The sequence below is a fragment of the Typopeltis vanoorti genome, chromosome 7, assembly GCF_054136105.1.
Source record: "Typopeltis vanoorti isolate ZY-2024b chromosome 7, IOZ_Tvanoo_1.0, whole genome shotgun sequence".
Classification (NCBI taxonomy): Eukaryota; Metazoa; Arthropoda; class Arachnida; order Uropygi; family Thelyphonidae; genus Typopeltis; species Typopeltis vanoorti.
The window spans coordinates 56,631,606-56,639,027 of NC_143555.1; the positions used below are offsets into that span (position 1 = coordinate 56,631,606).

A 7,422-nucleotide genomic window follows, 5' to 3' on the forward strand; every position below is an offset into this window, starting at 1 on the left:
TTCTATTTTTGTTGGTTCAAGTTCTTCAGCTATCATGAGCAATACCCCCACTTCTTTTCTTCTTTGCTCTTCTATTTTGCTTCTCAACAATTTTTTCATGTCTTCTCTCATTGCACATTTTTAACCTTTCAAATCATTTCTACTAGCTAAAACAACCAATTCTTTCACTTTGCTCCCTCTGGGAAACATGCTTTTGTCACCTAAGTTATAGCACTTTTACAAGCCCAACCTATTTTGAGGCAAATTAGTTGGGCATGCAAAAGGAATGTGATCCTAATGGAAGATTTTAATTATAGAAATATGGATTAGAAGGAAGAGATAGTGTATGGGAAACAAGGAGAGTGAATCTATTGAGTTTTCAAGAGATAACTATTTGTAAGAAGCATGTAATAGAAGCAACACAAGGTCTCTGGATGTTAGATTTGGTGATATCTCCAGAGGATATGGTTAAGAATGAGGTATCAACACTGCCATTAGTTGGCAAAACAAGGTTCTGATTTGGTTTGAGAAATGTTAATCCTGTTTGACCAATATTTCTTGAGAAATACTGGTCAAACAGGAAAAGATTACTGTCAAGAAGGGTACAAAGTCAACCAATATGAGCATCACAGGTTGAAAAAAAGACAATGATAGAGCATGGGAATTGATTAGAAAGCATCTGACATATGCATGCATAACTGTATACCAAGATTTAAGCAAATAAATAGAGCAAGAGTGAAATCAAGCAAACTGTGTGAAAAAAGAAGATGTTATGGACAAGGTATGCATGAGGAACATAGACTGCAGGGCGGAAAAGTGACAAGCATGATAAAAAAAAAAGAAAAACTACAGTATGAGAGAGAGAGATTGGCCAGTCTGGTCAAAGATAATCCAAGGGAATTTTTATGCTATATGACAAGCAAGAGGAAGATGAATTATGTAAGGGTGATATTGTGAATAATTATGGTACCAAAGTGACTATACCAAAGGATATAGTGAAGTTATTTAATGAGCACTTTATCAGTGTATATCATACTGGTATAACTGATGCTGTGCAACATGCAGAACAAAGGCAAATATTACAGGAATTAGAAATGAAAGAGTCAGAGGTGTGTTGCTAACACCTTTGATTCTTTCACTACCACATGATACGCTGGTGTATATGCTACAGAGGACTGAATACAGATTGAAGATTCAATTTCTGAACAATACTGAACCAGAAAGTTGTATATGATGGACCAGTGTTCTCAGAAAATGTGACCAGTGATGTGCTTCAGTTTTCTGTTCTTGGACTCCTGCTATTTAACTTTATTATTATTATGTGACACCTCCAAGGATCCTTAGGCTACCATTAACTACCATCTGCCACCCATCACCACACAACCAACAACAGTATGTTTTGTCTGTAAATTGCATATGTTCTGAAGGATGATTTGCTTGTATGTGAGATGAAAAACCCAGCTACCTCCATATGAGATCGGCTAACTCACCTTTAAATGAAAAAACCCATATAAAGATTCTTCTCATAATGACAAAAATCGAACTTAGGCCTTCAAATGTTAGCTGACAATGCAAAGTTAGGAAGAATCATCATGTGTATTCCTGGTGTTAATTTTCTACAGATAGGTTTGCAAAGACTTTCAGCTTGAATAAATGAGTATGGTTGTAGTTTTAATATTAATAAATTTAAGGTTTGCACTTTGGGGTGCACAGATATAAGGTTACACACTGTATCGGTGGAGCTGAGCTGCAGAAAGTGGATAAGATTTAGGATCTTGGGGTGATGGCTGACATTGGACTAAAGTTCTGAGGGGAAACATTGCAAAGATTGCACATCACGTTGCTACTATGATAAAAAAGTACATTGACAAGTAAGGAAAAGGAGGTAGCGGTCAGACCACACATGGACTACTATGTTCAAATTTGGTCACTTAGTTTTCATTGTGATGCAGAAATACCAGAAAGAATCCAGAGACAAATGACCATAATGATATCATGATGCTGGAATGTTGGTTATGTACAGTAGCCTGCACCTGGCTGGTTGAGTAGCTAGTGTATCTGCTCTCAAACCAACAGGTCAGGATTTGAATCCCACCATAGGCATGGATGTTTGTGATTGTCTTTATGTAGGAGATGAATTTCATCGCCTAGTGTTGAGATCCCCACCACCCTGCTTATTGGAGGCCTGAAGTAACTTGTAAAAGTTCAATGTTTAGTCTCTAGTGCAGGGTTTCTAGACTATGTAAAAATGAATTTTAAAAAATTACAAAAAATATATAAAATTGATAAAAATGGAGAAAAAAAATCTTTAGTCCACCCATGGTGCAAATATACTACAGATTTACTAATAACCTTTCAGAGATGGGAACCACACACATAGATATATATATATATATATATATTATTCATCCAAGTTTGATTTGCTTCCTCAGTCTTAATTAAAAGGCTGATTATATTCCACTAATTCAAGTCCTACTCAAGGGCCTATGAATTGTGGAAATCCCTTCTGAATATAAATGCTGTGCCATACAAAGCAGCCTTTTGCAACTACCTGGTTTTTAATCCATCTAACTCGAGTGCTTCTAGATGTTTTTTCAGTGTTTTGGGGACAGCGCCTAAAGCACCTATTATTATGGAAACAACTTTAGTTTTCTTTTGCAAAATTTGTTCAACTTCGACTTGCAACTCGCGATGCTTTGTAATTTTTTTCAGTTTCTTTATCGTCAATCCAGCTATCTCCTGGTATTGATATTTGAATAAACTGAACACCCTTGTTTTCACCTTTTTCAATTACTGTTATATTGGATGTATTACATTCCAAGCTATTGTCAGGCTGATTTTGAAATCCCAGAGTATTTTAGCTTTTTCATTCTCAACTTTATGCTTCCAATAATTTGTAATTTTTTTACCTTCCATGGCATTATTGTGGAGGATCTTGTGAACTGTTTTTTTGTTCTAGCCATTTTTTTTTTATAAATGTTTTTCTAATAATTTCATATTCCTTCTTCAGTGCCTTCATTGGAGCAAATGTTGGGCTCTATATTTGAGGATGTTGATGATTCCTAGTTTTTGTGTTGGATGATAGTATGAATCTTTGTGTATGTGTTGGCCTCTGTGTATAGGTTTGCAGTAGATGATGAAGGAGAGACCACCCCAGGAGGATGTGTGACAAGTGTATCTAGAAATGGAACAGAGTTTTTGTTTTTAATCTTGACAGTAAATCGGATATGTTTGTGTTGTTTGTTTAGGTGGTTTATAAGTATATCTAATGTTTGCCAACTGTGAGGCCCAAATGGCAAATATATTGTCAACATATCTGAGCCAAACTTTGGGCTTTAGATTTGCTGAATCTAGAGATCTTTGAAGTCTTCCATGTATAAGTTAGCTTTGGGGAGGAAAGTGGTGATTCATATTATTACCATTCAACACAAAAGCCAAATCTAGTGCACTTGCCCTACCCAGGAGAAACGGGGTGCACAATTCTGCAGGTTACTATTCAATACTAAAATTCCCTGGCAGACAGAAACAAAATACCTGGGTATAATTCTTGACAAAAAGCTATCTTTCAACCAACACATCAAGTCTACGTGCGCAAAGGCATCTAAAGCCATAGCTCTGATCTATCCACTAATTAAGAGAAATAGCAAGCTCAGCAACAGAATCAAATTGCAGTTATACCAGTTGATGATTCGTCCTATAATCACCTATGCCTCTCCAGCCTGGAGCCACACCTCTAACACTAACATTATCAAAATACGAGTACAGAACAAGTGCTTGAGAATGATTCTGAATGCCCCAAGGTATGTTAGAAACCATCAACTTTATAGAGATACAAATATTCCCTATATTTTCTCTTTCCTACAATCCTTAGCATCTAAGTTTATCCTAAAGACGTCCATACACCCCAACGATTTGGTTCAGCAAGCTGCAGCATACGAGGCAACGGACATATTCAAACATAGAAGACCAAAAGCTATATTAACCTCCTATAGCAATGCATAATCTCCATTCCCATTCAGGGCGAGCAAACTGCTTATAAATTTTACCCTCATTGTAACCACAACAGATAGTGGGGAATATGAAAAGCATCTTGCTTCACCCCTAAAGACATAAATGTCAATTGTAGATCTGGTATCCACTGATGAGACCTCGAAAAGGTTGAAACCAGTCTGGATAGTGACCCTTCCCATAATACATAACATTATATATGTCCATAAAGATATATGCTTTGCATTATGGGATATTAAGGCAAGTGAATTTGAAGTCATTAGCCTCTATACATGAGTTATCCAGTCATCGAGTTACGTCATGTGCAAACTTTGTTGGCTTATACTTAGATAAGGGATTAAACCAAGAATATAATTTCTTGGCATCTTTAATTTATAGTAAAACGAAGTGGAAACCTTTCAACACTATCACAGATCATTCATTCATGCCTTAGACTGATTCAATGTGTCTACATTCACAACACACTCAGGTAATACAATCCACTCTCCATACAAAGAATCTGCTCCTTACTCCTCTGTTCACACTCTCCTAATACAATAATACAATTTACAGGGCTGGCCTCTTGCTCGACCCCCCCCCCTCCCATTCTATGAAAAATGTCTTCCATGTCAAACTGATAACAACCCCTGACTAACTTATATGCCTTGATCATATTCTTCCCCCCCCCCCTCTATTCACAAGGCTTTGCAACTTACATTGTACATTGACCACCTTGGTAAATCATTATACCTTTGTAAATCAACTCTGGAACCTTTCTAACATATCCTCGTCACAATGAAAATCCAGTGACCAAAGCTGTGCATAATAATCCATACACGGCCTTATCAAGGCTTTATACAACTGAATCATAACTCTTCTTTATTTCTGCACATCAGAGTCCTCAGCATCATTGCCATTATCCAATGTGGCCCCCCCGAATTTTAAGTCCTTGTCCACCACCACCACTTCCAGACCTCTCATTATGTGCAAAGAAGTTTGAAAAATTTATCTTTATGATTAAACCAACATTGTTATGTAACATTCTGTATAATTTGTGATTCTCTTTCATTTGTTATTGATATTATTACTGATGTTGATAGCATCAGTGGTGCTTTTTCATTTTTCAGTGTTTGTTTTTGTCTTTATTTCTTTTTTTTTTTTTTTCCTGTTAATAATAGCATTATGATTCCTGTTGATGTCAATGGTATTACTGAATTCTTCTTCACCTGGAAGTTTCCTTTTTATTTATTTATTTTAGTTTTATTTTTTTTTGGGGGGGGGGCTGTTTCTGCTCTGCTAGAATCTCAGACAAAAGCAAATATTCTGATTATTTGCTGCATAAGTTCTCATTTTAAAAGTGGATGCAGTGTTATAGCTAATATTTCCTCCTGTTGCTTGCTTTGTTATTATTATTGTATTATGTTTACTGTTACCTATTTTGTTAAATTGATTATATATATATATATATATATATATATATGTGTGTGTGTGTAGAAAGTATTTTACCTTGGGTATAATAAATGTTAAAAAATACCAAGCAATTTTAAACCTGGTTTTACTCCATTTCCCAAGTAAGCAAACAGACAAACAAGTCAAGTTTGCGCCTGCAAGCAATGCAAGTCTAGCTGATCCTACAGGTAGTGTAAGACCAAGGCAACTTGTGGTAAAGGTGGCATAAGCTCTGATCTCTAATCTTAATATTTACCCTTAATGCCAAAACACATCTCCAAGGAGGGGATGTATGATGTTTTGTATTAAAGGCAAGGGGCCACTACCCAGACCGGTTTCGACCTTTATTGAGGTCTCATCAGTGGGAGCCAGGCTAGAAATACCAAGATTTAGTAATACAGAGCTTATAAGTATTTTACCAGAACAAGTTACCATAAGGTGTTTTAACCTTATGAAATAAGGTTAAAACATCATACATCCCCTCCTTGGAGATGTGTTTTGACATTAAGGGTAAATGTTAAGATTAGTGATCAGAGCTTATGCCACCTTTACCACAAGTTGCCTTGGTCTTGCACTACCTGTAGGATCAGCTAGACTTCCAGCACTTGCAGGCGCAAACTTGACTTGTTTGTCTGTTTGCTTACTTGGGAAATGGAGTAAAACCAGGTTTAAAATTGCTTGGTATTTTTTAACATATATATATATATATATATATCTGTTTTTATTATTATGTGACTTTGTAGGCTGTGTTGTTCTTTGTTATGATATCATTTTTTATTATTACTATTCTGAATATTGTTATTTGATTTTATTATTTTTTAAGCTCTTGGTATACTGTGTTATCATATGATTGATACTACCACCACTTAACATGGCACATCTAGGGTAAGTTTATTTTTCTGGTATTGGAATAACGTAACTGTCACGAACTTTGCATAAATATTATGTTTGTTTCATGTGATTACAACTACACTAATTTCAATTTCACATAGGATTAAAACAATTGTGCCCAGCTACATGATTCATACCAATCATAGATTTCAAAATTATTTTTTAAAATGAAACTGTACCAGTATTTTTATATACTGTATTTACTTCTTGTATGTAACGTGCAGTGATAATTTTTAATTCTGCAAAGAATTCGGAGTGTGAGGGGGGGTGGAACGACTTGCAAACTATCTTTCCATCCATAGAACACAAGTCCTAGTTGAAGCTCTTCAACAAAATTTGCCGCGTTTTCGTTTCATGGATTGTGCATTTACTAGCAAAAACCAGTAATGCACATTATCATGATATAAAATAAGATCGTTAATTTTCTTACACATGCGAAACCTACCTATACACTGACTGCAACTGCACAGATATAGCTACTAAACTTGTAATAGTTACTTATTCAGTGATAAATTAAATGCTATAATAATCTACAGAACAGTGCCATCTAACGATTTAAAAAATTCAGTCACTCAACAAGCTTGATCTTAGGACTTCAACGAATTCAGAAAAACGAGCCAATGAACACAGAATTAAAAGTTCTGTAGGGTGGATCGCGCAGTGCAGAATACTTCCTACATGTTGGCATTTGTATGGTGTCTCAGTGCTCCATGGAGATATGATGTAAATAACAATAGAGTAACAGCTTCCACATCGTCACTGTAATGAGCTCAGACTATCATTGAATAAAGGCACTCAGGCGGGAAAGTAAGATAGGCAACATCGCCATCTCGAGGCCCTAAACCCTATTGTTGTAATAATGTGAGTTCTAACTCGATTTTTTTGAGTTGCGCGGATTTAAAAACCTGAGTTGAAGAAATAAATCCCTACTTGTACTTGCAAAAGGTTGACTAACTAGGGAGCCTACCGATGAAAGGCCTAGAAAAAGTTCCTCTATTCGTAACTAGAATCGAATCAATAACAGTTTTTCTTCAGACAACCTAGGATTGTAAATAATAATAATAATCAGGGTACCATAGGGTTCTCATTTGTCCCGTTTATTCCAGGACAGTCCCG

The 7,422-nt window shown here is 35.9% G+C and overlaps 1 protein-coding gene across 1 annotated transcript in view; it reads right to left on the minus strand.

Moving 5' to 3' along the window:
- Glo1 (Glyoxalase 1) overlaps window positions 1–7,166 on the minus strand; it is an 88,168-nt gene extending 81,002 nt beyond the window's left edge. The window contains exon 1 of the mRNA XM_090395880.1: window positions 6,752–7,166. The gene's annotated coding sequence lies outside the window, so the exon portion shown is untranslated. The remainder of the gene's footprint in view (window positions 1–6,751) is intronic.
- Between the last annotated feature and the right edge of the window lie 256 nt (window positions 7,167–7,422).